At 39.3% G+C, this 17,818-nt stretch overlaps 1 protein-coding gene across 1 annotated transcript in view; it reads left to right on the top strand.

Annotated features, from left to right (window-relative positions):
• The window catches only part of LOC105453636, a 183,284-nt gene that overhangs the window by 6,180 nt on the left and 159,286 nt on the right, over window positions 1-17,818 (top strand). The gene's annotated exons all lie outside the window — the stretch shown is intronic.

Raw genomic sequence — 17,818 nt, 5'->3', positions numbered from 1 at the left:
CGTATTATTTCAGAAGAGATGTAAAATTAAAAAATAATCCCACTTACAGACATGTTAGATGCGTGGTTGTAACTTTTTTTTCATTTCTTTGGCATTGCTTAGCTGTTTGCGGAATAGAATCCGATATGGATAGTATCCGATGGCGCACTGCGGTGATGAAAGACTCGAGTAAAACGCCATGGGTTTACGGCAGGCCATATGGTGGAAATCTGTATACGTTCTGTAACGCTCTTCATTCGTTTTCATGCTCAGACCTGCCAACGTCAGCATGCGAAATTTGACGAACCAAAACAACAATAAACGATAAAATTATCGCGATTAGGTGTATCTTTAGATTACGCTCATCATTTATTCGTGCATATTGTCAGGTTTATTTAGGATGAAAATAATCGAAATAAAAAATACTCGGAAATGTGACTGTTATCACGAGTTTATTTGTGTTCGTAGCACAATAAGGCGCGGACTATTATTAACGATTATCTCGCGCCGGATCGGTGCTCGCTTCTTAAAAACTTGCATTTATATGCACATACGTTTAACCCTTAGTGCACACGATGATTTTCCGGTCCTTTATCACACACGATGAATTGTCTGGGTTAGTTTTCAATCACTTTTACTTTACACAAAAATGATCAAGTGATTGTTACGTATACTTTAACATCTTCAGAAAATATTTGCAAAATTATGTACTAAAAATACATTTTACGAGTATGTACATAAATGTATACTTTTACAAATATATAAAAATTATTAAATGTTCTTATATATACTTTAACATCTTTACAAAATATTTGTAAGATTGTATATTGTGTTTAAAATTTTATATAAATCTAATTAATTACATAGCGGACACGCAATGATTTAATTGTGTACTAAGGATTAAGCACATCTATGTCCAATGCAATTTCTCTCTGGGAAAACTCGCAAAAGTTGCGTCACCATAATATGCTGCGCGATAGAAATTAATTAACAGAAATAGCATTACCAGGCTATAATGCTAATATGCTAACACGAATGATAGATGGATGGAATGAAAATAAATATCAATATCGAGCTTTTAACAGTCGAGCTATGGCTTGTCCGATCATTATCCGACTGATAATGCTTTATAAGCTCGCTTGTGTTTTCAAATAGATGATCAAATAGTGGTTTTTCAATGCTGATCGTTTGAATAGACTAATACGACTCGTATATCAGTGAAACATACGGCATTTGGTAATTGTGTAAGTAAATATATAATTATATATGTAAAATGACAATACATATCTTCTATATTATAGCGATAACGTTACTTACAATGCGATATTCGCGGTTTAGTCAAACTTAATTGAAATATTTTAAGCGCAAAATAATTTTAGGTACGAATCATCTCCTAATCTGCAGATAATAGAACACACAGACAGACAGAGAGAGAAGGCGGGGTAGAGAGAGAGAGAGAGAGAGAGAGGGAGTGAGAAAGCTAGGAATGAACACAATGTATACATTCGTTAATGAAGTTCAGTGCTTCTGCAGGCGAATGTTATAGTTTGCGACTGGAAACCTGGTCGCATCGAAATAAATTGCGAGTATTTTTACTATTTAACCTCTGGTGCTCAAAGCTCTTAGCTCCTCAAAGCTTGATTCTTGCGATGAAGATTTTAATTAATGCACGGCATGCTAATTATACTTAAGTGAACTCTAGAACAATTAGCATTCGTTGAAAACAGCGCTCCTATCGGCGCTTCCATCGCCGTTGACGAGCGCGAGTCTATCTCTCTTTCTCTCTCTTTGTCGAGCCACTAAACCGCCGTTTCGTTGACACGTACAACACCCGCAGCGGTAAAAATGTGAAGCAGACGCTAACTTTATCGTACATAAGTGCCATCGCGGGAAAGTGCCGGGCGCTCTTTACGGCCCTCGCAAGAAGTTGGAATATCTTCCGCGGCGGGAGAATGGGCCATTCCTGATGAGAATTACAGTCCTCCCGCGCTGTCTGCGACGACCATTCGTTCGGCACTCCAAGCCGAGAAAGTCATTGTTCTAACGTGAATTTTCGTCAATTAATCGTCGGCCCGCCCGTCCCACGCGCCCGCCCCCGCGCGCGCTGTCCCATTCATCCAAATTAAATCGAGACGGGATAGAATTCCATTTGGCGCACGGCCGAATGCGCGCTCTCGGTTCCGCCGGCTAGGTATCGCTGTTGCGTGCTGCTGCGCCCCGACCGCGCGCTCGCTCGCTTTCCGTTATTAACGGAGTTATTTTTACCTATAGCTTGGTACGCGCGAGATCTCTCCGGGGAAGTCACTTGTGTATGGAAGTCGTTGAACCTCTCCGGTATTCCCCGGTAATCCTTATCGCGAACACGTGAGACACGTGGAAGATCCTCGGCGCCGCGTTTTCACTGTACTGCCACCGAGAGAGAGTGAGAGAGAGAGAGCGGCGAGTAACGACGGTGCCTTGTCGACTCAGTTTCGACGCCGTCGAATGGCAGTGCCGTAACTATTCATGTTATCGAAGCGATACGCCTCCAGGCGACGATACGCCCCGCGTCTGTAAGATTCCTCACGAATTCACGCTGTTCGCCAGTAGGTATATGGTGGCACGGAACATCGATCGTTCGCGGTCATTACTCGCGGCGCGCATGCTGCGAATGGGAAGTGATCCGAGACCTCGACCAGGGGGGATGAAAGGCCGATGGCGGCATAACGTCGGGTCGTGGACGGGTATGGCGTTTTGAAAGTTTCAACGGCGAACTAGCGTGCAGTACGTATGGCACCCGCCGACCATGGTTCCGGCTACGGAAATTGTAATTGCTAATCGACGCCTCGGTCGTTATTTGCCGCAGCCAAATTGAATTCGACCGCATATCAAATTGATAATACGGGCTCCCCCCAATCGTCTCTCCTTCGGTATTTTTGGGGCCGTTTAATGGGAGAAAATGGGTTAATAATTGATTTCTACAATTTTGCAGCGTTTACTAATTCATTCAACCGCTAATTAGGAGCACCGCAATTAATTTTCGGGGGATCCGACCCCCCCGTCGTGTGGGGAGGCTTCTCCAAACGGCGGAAAAACGAAACGAATCAGCGTTATTTCTTTCGAGAGTTTCCGGTAACCGTTGCACGTTGCATATTTACGAGTATGGTCTTTTAAAGCCCGGCGCTATTGCGATGCGACACGCTCTAAACGTAACATGCACCGAAACAAAAATGCATATTCATTTCGTTTATTATCATTTCGAGGCTTCCTACTGCAAGCGATCTTTTTAGTCATTCGTTTAGTTGTTTCGTGTTAAAGCCGAGAACGATTGAATTGACTTCGAAAAATGATTTCGAGGTAAAAAAAAATATCTCTGTTAGAATCTATTAACTTACTCTCGGTGCGCTGAAACGCGACTATCGGCTTTTACATCGCGCCGTTACAACGTCATTATTGTAACGATAATACGGGCGCGATCGTTTCCTGAACGGTGCAATTTAGAACGTCCGTATAACGCGCTTGGACGCCACAACCCACAGTTCCGTGAGCCGCGTTTCAGGCCGTGTAGCGAATGAAATTTGTTTCGATTGCCGAACATCGATCTCGCGCGCGTTCGCAAACTATTCCTTTGACGTGTGCATTTTCCCTAGATTTCATCGTCGCTCCTTCGACAGAGAGAGAGTGAAAGGGTATATAGGAGGGAGCTCTCGCCGGTCATGTCCACGCCCGAAAGCAAATGCAGTTCGCGTACGGAAGCATCGAGTGCGGTCACGACATCACGGTATACTTGAGTGGAAACTAAACTAGGTTCGATCGCGCAACACGAAACAACGCCAACGTGTATACTCGGCACCAGCAGTACTTACGATCGAAGATACCAAGTTCCCACCCCGATCACTATCCCAAGTCCAAATCATCGAAGGCGCGACGCCAGTGTGATATAAACATGGCGTCTCATTTTCAAGGCAAATTCCATTTAAGCTTGCTTAAACATCGTTCACCGCGATTTAAAATACTAAAAAGTGTATACATATGTATATATATTATATACCTCTGTATATATATATATATATATATATATATATATATATGTATGTATGTATATATATGTATATATTCGCCGAGCGAGATAGGGTAAGATATATATGTTTTCCTTGACGACCTCTTCTCATGCGACGCCGTTAGGCCTGCAATTTGCTTTCTGATTATGTCACCGACCCTAAAAACGAGCGCGTTTCCGTCGGTCCGTCCCGGCGTTCCGTGGTCCAGAGAGCGGGGCTCTTCTGTGTGTTATATTACCGGACGACAAGCGTGATTACCTTCGTCCAACAATGTCGTAGCCGCTCGCTGGAAGAGCCGCGGTCTCAATTCCACGGACTTAAAATTTCATGGCGAAGAACGCCGTACGTATACGGACGTTACGTTTAAGCCGTGCTCCGTACGTACAGCCATGGTGAGTGAGCCAACGTTCGTTTGCACGCGTATACCTCCACAATGCTCGGTACTCTTGCGGTATAACGAATAATTGACGATCGGCCTCTTGTTTGTCTCGTATAAGTCGAGCTTAGTTATTCTATTAAGCTCGTGGCGCGGCCGATCGGCGCGTGATACAGCTTACCATTCACCACGTTTACGTGGAAACCGGTGAACGCAGTCTCGATATGAACACGTAGCGTGATTACGGGGTCGGTACATACAAATCTCAACAATAATTTATCCTGCAGCGAATCATCAACGCCAGACTCCGGTTTGCGCGGATATCAATGGTATTTTGGGGTGAATGCTAGTGGGAATTGTATTAAACACAAGGACGCGAAATATGCAATTTACCTTTAATTGAACATTTCCATGGTAATTTTATACTCTGGATCAACTACACAATTGTTATATATATATATATATATATATATATATATATATATATATGTTTGTGTGCAATATATACTTTTACAAGTAAAATAAAAAACGTGCATTTTTGTGTAATTTTTTATTTTGACAACATTATTACAATAATTTGGTTTTTTTAACCATAAAATAACAAAAGTATCTGTCACAGATTAATATAATGCTTCAGTTTGGAAAATACAATTTTTTCTTATCAAAAAATCTCTTTTGCTTTTATTACAACCTTACATTTTTGGCATTCTGTTGATTAATTTTTCAATACTTAATGATACTTCTCTTCAGGTATTTTGGAGAAATACTACCAGAATAGTGGTATGGTTCATGGACCCACTTTTTATTACCCACGAGAAGATTTTTTGATAAAAAAAGTGTAAGCTTTCCAGTTAACATATCAAACCATGACAGATATTTTTATTATTTTATAGTTAAAAAATATCATGTTATAATAAAAAAATTATGCAAGAATGTGTTTTGTTTTAATGTCCGGGAATTTATGAACGCGGTATTAATGTGCATATACATATATGTTATACACTTGACGCGAGACATTACCGTACCGTGTCTCTTGATTGTATATATATGTACATTGTATGTATTGTGTTCATTGTTGAAAGGTTTTAATCAAATACAAAAATATTTTATTCATTCAGCATTTATTAACGATATATATATATATATATATATATATATATATATATAATCTCTTGCTTATTAAACAACAAGTAATCTCCTTCTCGTATTTCAACATGATTTTCCATCCATCGCGATTTCTACGTGAAGAACCTTTAACCCTTTGAGCAGTGAATTTACGTAGCGCTAGCTATGATCTGGAGTGAGTTTTTTGCACATAAAAATCGCTTTTTAAAATCAGATTACAAGTAGTTTCGTTTGCTGTTTTAAATATTATTTTTATTAGTAAATTAACGGCAGTACTGCTTTGGTGTAAAATTCAAAACGTACCTCTGTACATATCGTACCGCAGCCGGCTTACGCTCAAAGGTTTAAATAAATACATGTATGGCTATAAATAGACTCGCATACACATATATTTGAAATTCAGAATCAAGTGGATCTGCCAGGGATTACGGTACGGCCATTATTTCACAAAGCGTGGTAAGGGACGTTCGTATATCGATGTTAATCCCTAGCAGGGGACACAATAGCGCGCGAGAACTTTAGCAGTTTCACGCTCGATCTACAAGAGGTTGTTGCCCATTCAGTAGTCGACTTTATCGTTGAAAGTACCTTGAAAGAGAGCTAAAGCGCAACCACTCTTTATACCGGTTAGCACGCGGTACCGAAAGATGAACGTGTTACACGGGAACAAGAGTTAGAGAGAACACGTCAAACGGCAAAGAGGCAATCATTGGAAAAGTATTGGAGAGTAGAGGACTCTATGTCCAGCGCAGCTTATCTATATAAGTGCTTAATGGCATTGATTATTATATATATAGGCAAAAGTGAGGATCGATACTTAACATGTACACAGAAAAATATTAATTTAAAATCAAGATAGATATTTTCATATATAAGCAAGAATATTATAGTCTTTTAGAAGATTTTATTTTCATTTAATTGAATTTCCATTTGTGCCAATATTACACTCAATTCCAGACTAAAAATTTTCTGAAAAGATAATATATTCTTGTGAAATATTTATTCTGAATGAAATTCTTGGAAGATATAGATTGTAGGTATTAATACTCTGCGTTACATTTTATCCTAATCTTAAGATGTATGTAGAACTTTAAATAATAGATCACTTACCTGGTTAGGAGTTTTATCGAGATAATAATAGGAAATGAGAAAACTGGAAACCTTTTTGTCGCGAATATTGCACGCTATTAAAATACACACGACAATCCCACAAAACCATGGTATCGATTTTCTGATTCCACTTGTGCCCAACTGTTACCAGCTTTACGCTCACTTTATGCGCGTTGCGAGCCTTTTCCACATCAGATTACCTCCACACCGTCTGGCAATATACACATCTCATGTGTATTTCAACGAGGAAATACCTCGTTTCCTCGCGAGTTCTTCCCTCCAGCCTGTGTGGAGAGAAGACAGGTTTATTAAAAGGAAGAAGGGGATTATTTTAAGCCCTCTTTTCTTAAGATACTTAACAAATTTTCTACGCTATCATTAGTAAGAAAATCAGAGAGGTATCGTTTAGACGGGAATTAGTGGTCAGAGTGAAGTAATAGTCTACTTAAATAATATTCGCTATAATCCCTTTCCGTTAAGCCATTCCGTCTACTAAAACTTGTTGCAGAAATACAGGCTCCTGTATTAATAGGTTTAATTCACGAAAGTAGCTCGCGTCGGAGCAATAATACCCTGTGTGCCGCGAAATGTTTGGCATCTGCGCGACGGGTCTTAATAACGGTAAATCTCGGGATAACGCGCTGGTTTGCGCGTTATAAAGTATCGCCCGTGATACTTGTCTCGCGATAACGAATCGCTACCGCCGGGCAAAAAGCGTCGGCTCGCGATGCGGGAAACCGTTGGGGAAGCTTTATACTTCCAATATTATCTCGCCCGCAATTTCTCACTGGAAGAGTCGGCCCGTGCCCGGTAATGTTCTCCACGGGCTTAATTCTTCGGGCGGACTTATGATCTTTCGACCTACATTCGGAGGAAGAGAGCCGGAACGGGCTCAATATACCATTATCTAGCGAATTTCGCATTACGCCGCGATCATTACGGGAGTAGCGGAGGAGCCATCCCTCTTCCATGCAGGGGAGGACTTTACGAAGCAATCTTGTTTATTTACCTTAACCCGGCCCCTCCATCTGCAAATTACTTTCAAACTCCCGCGCGCCCTTCCCTCGTGACAGTCGCTTCCTTCGACCAGGTGCTCGCGACACGGGAAAAGCTTCGAGTCAATCGCTCGAGAGCCTAGGAGGATCCTGTGTAACTTCTCGTTCGTAGAAAGTTACACCGAACGGACATCGATCCCTTAAGTTTTACTCTTTCGCTTAGCCTCTCCTACATCTGAAGGATCTCGCGAAGAAACGAAACGTATTGCCCGGGAAATCCTGTTTCGAAATGTAATTCATCCACCCTCGAAATCATTTTCTTACGGCTGTCTTCGCGCGATATGGGCTCTCCCTCGGGAATTTCTCATGAAATGTCATAAGGCAAACTTCTGCGTCACGATCCAGCTGTCGTCGGGGCGCGTCGTAACTAAAAATAGCGACGAGAGTCGCGCGTGGGAGGGCACCGACGTTATTAAATTGGGACGGTCGTGCTTTCTTAATGAGCGGGAACGCATACGGGGGGGAATCTGGTCGTGCATTCCCTTACGGGCCGAGTGACAGAGCAGGAAAGGAACGTAGACGCGGCGATGACAAGGAGACGACGCCAATTCCCGGCGACATTTACACGACGGATATGGGACTGCTCGCGAGATAAAAAGGGAGAGAGGGAGAAATTCCTCGTTCGCTCCTGCATGACGAATGATCTGTCAGGTGGTTGCCGTCTAGCGCAACAGACGTGGTGGCTTGCAGAAAGTACGCGAGTCGCTCATTCTATCTCTCTCTCTCTCTGTTACCCTTTGAAAGTATGCCAAAATGTGCTTGCCGTGAATTGCGATGCCATGAATGACCGCGAAATCTGGTGTAAACAGCATGCGAATGCATCCCGTTCATCTCTAATCGTGGCTGTGATCTCGTAGTAAATATCACGATTGCAATTACGCGCGAAGTGCGATCGCACGATCTATTCGCGGATTTAGTTTCAAAAACAAAAATAAAAAATACGAAAACGTCAATAAATCCGTCAATTCCGTTGACGTGCGATATTTTTATTTAAAGAAATACTGAGTAATTATATATATTTAAGACTTCGACACAGTAATGTCATTATAAACGTAATTCTCAAGCTGCAATTGAAAACTTACAAAGATAGCTTCGCGATTTTTCGTGAATTTTTTTCATATTATTCTAATCGATATTTATTATATTTTATTCTTGAAATAGAAATTAATTATCTGCATCTAGCAAATCGTGAGGAGGGAAATAGCTAAATTCGGCCGAGGTTAAACGTCGATTATAATATATAAATAATATTTTTAATTTTAAATCTTTAAATTTTAGCCGTAAACTGCGTGCCGATTACTGTCGATCATTAAGAACACAATCATAACTTAAAGCTGAAATAATATCACGTATCTATTAAATTGATCTTTATTTGATATAATGCTACATACATTCTAAAACACTTTTTCCCCTCATTTTATTTGTTTTATTCTGCATATATCGATCTTGTTTGAAATTATTGTTATCTGTATCGTCTATATCTAATTGCTTTTCAATTATTTTCTATGTTTTTTTTATTCTGTGTTTTTTTTTTCACTGTGCGTTGCAACCGTCATAAAAGATGATACAGAATGGTGATATTCGAGACTCATGCGTTTCGATATCTTCCGACATTACGCGTTGAGATTATCCGCCGCATAATATAATTTTCCCCGCGTACGGTCAGTACGGTATCGTGTTGTGTTCTCGTGTGTCGATAGATACGTCACTTCTTCCTCATCGGAGCGGCTTATTGAATCTGCAATCGTGTGTATGACAGGGACCCATTGATGTTTCGCGTCTGGCTTGGATGTCAGAGATATGGATAAACGAACGCGAAGCGTTCTAGAACACCCTGATTCACGCTGGTCAATCGATCGTTACAACGAAGAGACGTGATATTGTTAGGCTCGTTCTCTCTTTACGGTCTCACGGGCGTTTTTCAACTGCAGTAATCGCACGTTATCTATATCCGTACGTGAGAATTGAGAGTTGTCGTTTTCGACATTTCCACGCTCGTTTTTTTTTTTTTGAGAAATCAGCTTATTATTCGCGCTAACGAAACCAATCGTGACGAATCGCGACACGACGAGAAAAATCTCAATCCCCGTGATGATTATAATTGTCAAACGGCATCGGATTGTCGTTTTACTGTACAAAATACAAAATGGTAGCTTTTTTAACGTATGCCGTGTGATTTTCGGAATAGAGCCAATTATCGTTTGTGTTGAAAATGATATAAAATATTTAATTATATACGTATTTCCGGTATTTCTGTATATAATAAACTGAAAGTGCACTAAGAAGAAGTCAATATATTTATTACTCGTTAAGTCATTAAATTTTAATGACTTCTCATTAAATGAAACAATTAAATTTGAAAAATAGATAAAATGAAAAATAGAAAAATAACGAAATGCCTTTTATTGATTATCATTTTGTAAGATATAAAATGGTACTTTTTTAAACATATGTCGTGTGATTTCCTGAACGGAGCCAATTATTATTTGTATTGAAAATTATATAAAATATTTAATTATATGCGTATTTCTATATATGGTAAATTGAAAGTGCATTAAGAATTTAATATATTTATTATTCATTAAGTCATAAAATTTTACTCTCATTAGATGAAGTAATTAAATTAAAAAAGATAAAACAAGACAGAAAAACAGTAAAATTAGATTGTAGAATAGGAAAATTAAATTATTTTACTACATGCTGTGAATTAAATGATTTTTGCGTATTGTGGCGATTTGAAAGTGGAAAGGAATTTTTCTATCTCGCACTCAAAGACGCTTTTCGAAATGTCAACTCTAAGTTACCACATTCCGCGTATGTTCAGGAGAGAGAGAGAGTATAGTATATCTTGGTATCTTCCAATAAGTCCATGAACGACGTCAGTGCAGTTCGCCAGGTGGACTTACTTCCACATCGTAGGTCAAAGTCGTCTCTGCGAATTTCGTTGGAAAAGAAAAACGTTCAAACATCATGCTCTCCTTTTTATACGAAATAACACAGCATGGTTCTTGGGTTAATACGAATTTCACAAGCAAACAAGAATAAATTATATATATTTCAACTGGAAAGATATTTTACTTTGTGAAAATTTGCATTCCTCAGAGACATAAAGCTGAGATTGTCTTGTTTCGATATACTGTGACTTTATTATTTTTCTAAGAACTAGACAGAGTGTGAAAGAGATACTGGAGTGACATAATTTTAGAGTTTTGATAAAAGTAATAGATGCACAAATTGTGATTTTACTATGTCTTGCAAGCGCAATTTGAACAAGTTCGTTGTTGCATCAGCATATTCGTTGATTTGCTATAATTCCATAATTAAAGAATTATTGCAGGACTACTCTTAATAATTTTTGCTTACTCTTTGCTTTATCTTAGATACTCTTTCTTCTATACATCAAAACAAACCTACAAGAATGCATTGACGTGTAAAATGACTTTTAATATAAAATTGTACTTTTATGCACTTGTCTGCATACCAGTCGATTTGCAAAGAACTAATTTATAAGAATAACATAAATTCTTGCACTATATTAATAAAAAAATAAGTATAATTGATCATATAATTTGAATAAATTTATTATTCAATTATTCTTATTTTATTGTGTGTTGCTATTTCTAATTATGTTTCACTTCTGATACAGCCAAAACTTACAGAGAAACATAAGTGAGTTCAAATCGCTTACAAAATCTAGTCTATTATAAAAACGTTTTCGTCACATTTGGTTACTGAGAAGTTTCACAATTTAAAATGCAATGAAAAGAATTCCGTGAATTAGCTGACGTTTAATTTATTTCTAGCCGAATATCGACTCGGCGAAAATTACTTTTGACTTTAATTAAGTTTCAAAGCGATGAAACTCGTTCTTAATCAACCTAAAATGTGTCAGTACTCTTATGAGAGAGAAAGAGAGAGGGAGAGAGAGAGAGAGAGAGAGAGAGAGAGAAATCATTTTAGATTCTTTGAAATATTTAGAGATATTTACACACATAATGTTTTGATATATTTTAATTGTTTATAAATAACATTGAAAGTATTATTTTTTTAAATAACTTTCGAATTGTGAAAACAAATTAAAAAAATTGAAGACGTTTATAATAAATTGAATAGATATTAAATAGATATTAAATTTCTGGAGGGTAAATAAATAATAAAATTTTATTGTTTAATTACAATAATTTAAGGGTTTCAATTTGGCAAAAGATTTACTCGTGTTCAATTTAATGTTGGAGAAGTAACGTGGCAATAATAGATTTTCATTAAATTGTTAATAAGAAATAATTCCAGGACTGTCGAGAGCTTGTCAGCAAAATAGAAACCAGCCATGGCATAGTACGTAGTTCCAATTGAACTCATCGGGCCGGAAATGGTTTATTTCACATCACGCTAGATGTATTCTTGATTCGTCTTCTCGAGATCGAATTAGGTCAGAGCGTCTAAATGAGGACGCGGAAGTCTGGCGCATCTCATCGTTTACGACGGCTTCTAATCGGAGAATCGAAATAAGTCCCGTGGAAAACTTTTATTCCGCAGTTAGAATAACGCCCCGTAAGGTGATATCGCTGAAAGATTACCGAGCACCCGAGCTAAATCGTTTTCTGATTTAATTAAATGTTCTGCAAAGCGAGTAATTTCTTCTTTCTGCAAACCGGATCTCGCCTAGCGACTTCATAAAATTCCGTCGGTAAATCAAATCGGTCCCAGCGTAAAATCGCGCGTATACAGGGGATCGATCTGATGGCCCGTACCGCGCCGCGCCGCGTCACGCTCTCTCGCGCCATTCCTATATAGTACACTTTTTATTTAGGGACAATTTGCACATATTGCCGGCTATATCGCAGGAGCTTTATGGCGGGCAAAAATTTTTACTATGTAGGCGGAAGTCGAGAATGAAGCGCAGCCTCTGGCCGTTCCGTTTGAACAAAAAAAAAAGAACTTTCCGTGAATGTTTCTGTGTAAAGTTAATTGAGTTTGTACCGTTCTTTACCTTTTTTTTTCAATACAGCGACTACCACTGCGTTAGCTCTGTGAAGCGTGCTACATAACACATGTCCATTAAGCGGTAGAAAATTGATTTGATGCGTCCCGAAATTCATTACGTGGTTAACGAAGCAAAAAAAAAGTATCGTAGATGTATTTTCGTGTCCTTTGAATTCATCACTATAATAATTTCTTGCAGTACTCTTTTTATTTTATCTATCTGTTATACTGTCAATAAAAGGTCCATGCGTTATTTCGAAGTATTCTTTTCAATATGTCAATTAATATAAGAGGCAAATAAAAATCCGTCATTCTTCCATATTGTAAAGTGTGATCTCAATCTGAAGAAGGAAATTAGATACACTCTATGGAATTTTTAATGCATATATCGTTAAGACGTTGCTATAAGTGGCAAATGAAAATAAAAAGCAACACAAATTAAGAAGCAATTATTATATCAATTGCGAATTATGGATGTATAATTTATTGCATCCGTGAATGCAGTTTGTAGCAATTAAAAATAAAATAAATATTAAACTTTCGAAATTGTCAAAGTTGTCAAGGTAAACCTCAAACGATTAAGGTCATTCACGTGAGCCTTTAAATAAATTAATTTCAATTGATAGTTTCGAACTATTATGCACTTATTAACCTGTTTACCTCTTATTGTAGCAATTATATTTAAAAAAAAAAGTCTGAAAAAATTTTTAGGCGCACATTCGTCTTCCTGTAGATATAAAAAAATGTTTACAGTGTATTGCACATCGTAAATGTTTGATAGTATAAAAACACTGCAGTATCTGGTAACTGTGCAATCAGACCCGCGATAAAACCTGTTCCTGTTGTAGATAGATACGTTTCATGTGTATTCGGAAATATTCAGAAATATTTGGTTTTGATCGGAGGAAATATAAATTTAAATGCGATAAAGACAAATTATATAAGCTCGCATGAGCGATGAGACTATTCTCTGCTTACTCACGGAGAGTTTCCCGTATTGGTTACGGGAAAAGCGATACCTGGAAACCAAGAACGAAGCTTCTCTGATAGGAAGTTCTCGACGAGTTCGTTTGAGACGCGATTAAGATCGCGTATCGTATCTTCCGATCGTCAAAGATCGAACTTTCAGCGACGCCACTCGATTCGTGCCCCTTGATTCGTTAATTCCATTCCAGCGCTCGCGTCGACGTCGATAGAAATGGGAGAGGAGGGGAGGGAAGGGGGAAAGGCGAAGGGGTAAAAAAAAGGAAAGAAATCGCCGAACCGAGGGAACGACTTGGAAACTTCACTGCAAACTCAATCTTCGGGATTACCAATACTCGCGGTCTCATTCATATAAACTCGTCCGCCTGCTCTTCCAGTGGGAATGGCCCGCCGTATGTATGTATCTCCACGGCATATTCTCTCTTTTTCTTCGTCTCTCTCTCTCTCTCTCTCTCTCTCTTCGCTTTCTTTGTTTCTTTTTCCTCTTCGCCGCCAGATTTGCGGGGATAAATTACTTCCCGAGGATTATTCGACGTCGTGACGCCCTTACGTTTCACGGATTTCGTACTCGCGTTAACGTCTGGCTGAAATAAAACCGCGATACCGGAGATTTTCTTGTCAGCCGGGGCGGCGCACTAACATACGCGTAAAGGAACTGCAGAGAGGAAATGCCGGCATCTACTTCCGCCGCCGCCGCCGTCGTGATCGCGCTTCTCATGCGCTTTCCATTCTTCCTCGTTTTCTCTCCGCATGGCTTATCGATCCGACCTTATTTATATGGCGCATGCCCGATCGCGCAAATATACTCACCATCGTTGGGATAGAATGAATTTTGCCTAAATCGTAAAATCGATAGCTACCAAGGCTTTTAGGACACTGGAAAGCGCTGCGACGGCGAAAGTATGATGGAGTGGGATAAGTATCTTATATCGTGTCATATTCTATTTATTATTCCTTTGACCACAATTCCGAGGATATTTTTTCCTTTGGCGAAAATCAGATTGGATACTTTCCCACAACCTTACGGCACACGTAAAAGTTACGCGCTGTATCCGCTTTTATTTTAAAAAACTATGTCAGTGATTTTGTCAACTCTCTTTAAAATGAAGATCATTTTAGAAGACAATAAATATGGAAAGCTATTTTAACTTGTACCATTTTGACAGCTAGAGACAGAAGCCAGTGATATTTCGGAGTATAATTTTATAAATTTTCTAAATTCATCATATAATCGTATAGTACATACATTTTACAAGAGAAAAATATATAAGTACTAGAAAGAGTATCGATTTATTAAAAAGGTAGATGTAGCTGATAATGAAGAAGATAGAAATAATTACATGCAATATGTTACAATAAATTAAATATAATTATGTATAATTATACCTTGTACGTTATATAATTATGTAATACTCGCGTTGGGGGATTTACATATTTAATAAAATACTTTAAGAAGCTGAAACGACCGTTACTGGGACGAGTTCTTCAAATACAGAGCGAAAGTACTTGGCTAAGGTACGCGAACTTGTTAGCAATGCGTTTCAAAAACCTTATCGCAACTGGATCGTCCTGAAAAAGAGGGCTAGGGAGGCGGTGAAGGGGGAGAAAAGAGAGGGAGAGCTGTTCTCGGTTTTACCTGTTCCAGTTATAGAAGAAAACTGGGATTTTCGCATAGCATGTATCCAGGCCAGTCGACGGGGGCCGACTTTACGGGCAGGAACTTTCAATATAAGATCCCGCGGTCCTCGAAACGCGTTGCTGAACCTGCCTCGCGGTACCTATATATGGAAGTGAATCCGGAGTCGCACCACCGCCGTCGTCATGCTCGTTCGCATGGAAACTTACACGATCGTCGAATCGAATTTCGAATTCTTTATCCCGCCCGGCCCGTAACCGTTGTCTGCCGCGTCGTCGGCCGCGCGCGCCACCGAAATCCAAGTCTCTCCCCTCAACTTCAATCTGGTAACCCCCATCCTTCTCCCTTTATATCGCGAGTCACGCTTTGCCATAACTATCGCGCGGATTTATGAATATTTCTCGTCGATACGTATCGATTTGTTTCCTTTCCACGCGTGGGGAGCTCCCGTACGCCGCGAGGAAAGTTTCGCCAATGCAAATTTCAATCCAGATCGTTTTCTTCTGCACCGAGTATGTTTCGAAGTCCCTAAAAGTCACCTTTGTTCCTCGTAAGATTTCATTGCACTTCCTCAACTGTGGACATTGAGAGAATCGCAAGAAAGTGCATTTGCGTCCGTTTAGTATTTTTCTTCACTTTTTACTACACGATTCTGCGGTATATACCTATAACATTGCCGTTAATAGAGCTGGAATATGAGATTATATAATAAACTTTAAAATAAGTAAAGCGCGAAATCACGAGGGGCTGCTGGATTTTCTAGATTAATTAAAAATCTTGATAAGTTGTTTAAAACGCTTAGAGGCACTGATTTCTGATTTCGCGTGAGTCAATCTCGTGAACTCGCTGGACCACCGCGTAATTCAACTCATTTATTGATTTTTCTTTATTGGAATTAATAATAATTTTAATTAATTTCTTTATTAAAATTTCTCATCATGATACGCGACATTTTTTTTTTACTTTAGTTACTAACTCGGAATCGCTTCGGAATCGCAATTCGTCTGGAATCACCGCAATGATTGGTATGTGCGACTGATTTTCTCGCACATTACGTAATTTTATTCTCAGTTTATTCACGCGATCTATCGTTTGCAGAGTACATGCCACTAATATGCAATCCAGTTCACTACATTTTCTGTTTTTACAGTGTTTGGCGCGTGCAACATTACTATAGTTTTGTTGCGCGTATATACCTAATGCATTATTATTTGCACTATTTACAATGTCATGCGTTTCCTAATTTAGCAAATTTCTTAATTTGAATATTCCTTGCATTTTATTATATCTGGTGTTTTAAAATTGAGTATACTACATTTACCATTTTCTCTGTGTTATATCTACTTTTTATAAATTTATATAATATAAGTTAAGAAAAATTTTAGTCGCGTTTTTTTTCAGAACTGTGTACATATATATGGAACTTCCGACAAGCTTGATTAAAATTTAAATATTTATATACATAAAAATTAAATATTTAAATATTTATATGTATATATATACATATATATATTAATTTATATATTGACAATTTTTAGTTATTCATCACTAGATAAAAGTACACGCCAAAATCCATCTTTTCCAATGAATAACTCAAAATTGTCATTTTTCGAGATATGACACTATTGCAGCAATGCCGCGATATGTCATTTTCGCGACAAATCAATGTCGCACTGCATAACAGCGGCAATTTTTCTCCTAATTCTTCCACGCGTATTATTTAAAACACATATTAAAAATTAATTGCAAAAATATAGAAAACATTTGAGTCGTACAATATAAACGCAGGCACAAAAGTTTCAGAGCCCATTTTCAACACTGTATCATTTCGATCCCTTTTAAACCAGCGTCGTCAATGATAGAGAAAAAAGAAAGATAACAAAGAGACATAACCTATACGGTGCCGCGGCCGACGAAACTCCATGCAGCAACTGCACGCTCGTTTCGCGAGCTATCTCGTCAATTGTCTATCGCATTCCTGCGTCAAATAACATGCACAAAACGCCTGTATCATTTTTTTTTTCGCTCGAGGCTGACTTACGCAAAGATTACTGGCCCACGACCCTGCGTGGGTGATCCGCGCGGCGCCCTTGAAGTCAATGTATCGACGGTATCGACCCTACCGTCGCCCGATTCGCTCGCTCCTTCGTCGCGGGGGATACGACGACGTTCGACGGTGCCGATGCTGCCGATGCAGGGACACGATCGCCCGATTCGCATGCTTCGCGTTCGTCGCGTGATCCGCCCCGCACGGGCGAGGCGCCTCTCGATCTCGCCACGACGCGACTTGGAGGCTCGCGAAAACTGTGGGAAGGAACCACTCTCGCAAGTCTCGCACCACGTCGAGGCCACTGCCACTGATCGACGCGTCACGTTCCGGTCGCGTCGCGACCTTCCTCGCCGCAACTCCCCCCGATCACCCTCCGAACTCGCCGAGTATATAGATGGATGCGGCACTTGCAGTGGCGCGCTATAGCGTTGTGTACTATCTGTCATCTGTCATACGACGGTGGAGTCCCAAGCAGAACAG

The sequence above is a fragment of the Wasmannia auropunctata genome, unplaced genomic scaffold (assembly GCF_000956235.1).
Source record: "Wasmannia auropunctata unplaced genomic scaffold, wasmannia.A_1.0 LD335996.1, whole genome shotgun sequence".
Taxonomy (NCBI): domain Eukaryota; kingdom Metazoa; phylum Arthropoda; class Insecta; order Hymenoptera; family Formicidae; genus Wasmannia; species Wasmannia auropunctata.
The sequence above is the reverse complement of the archived record's forward strand: the minus strand, read 5'-3'. Positions and strand labels throughout refer to the sequence as shown.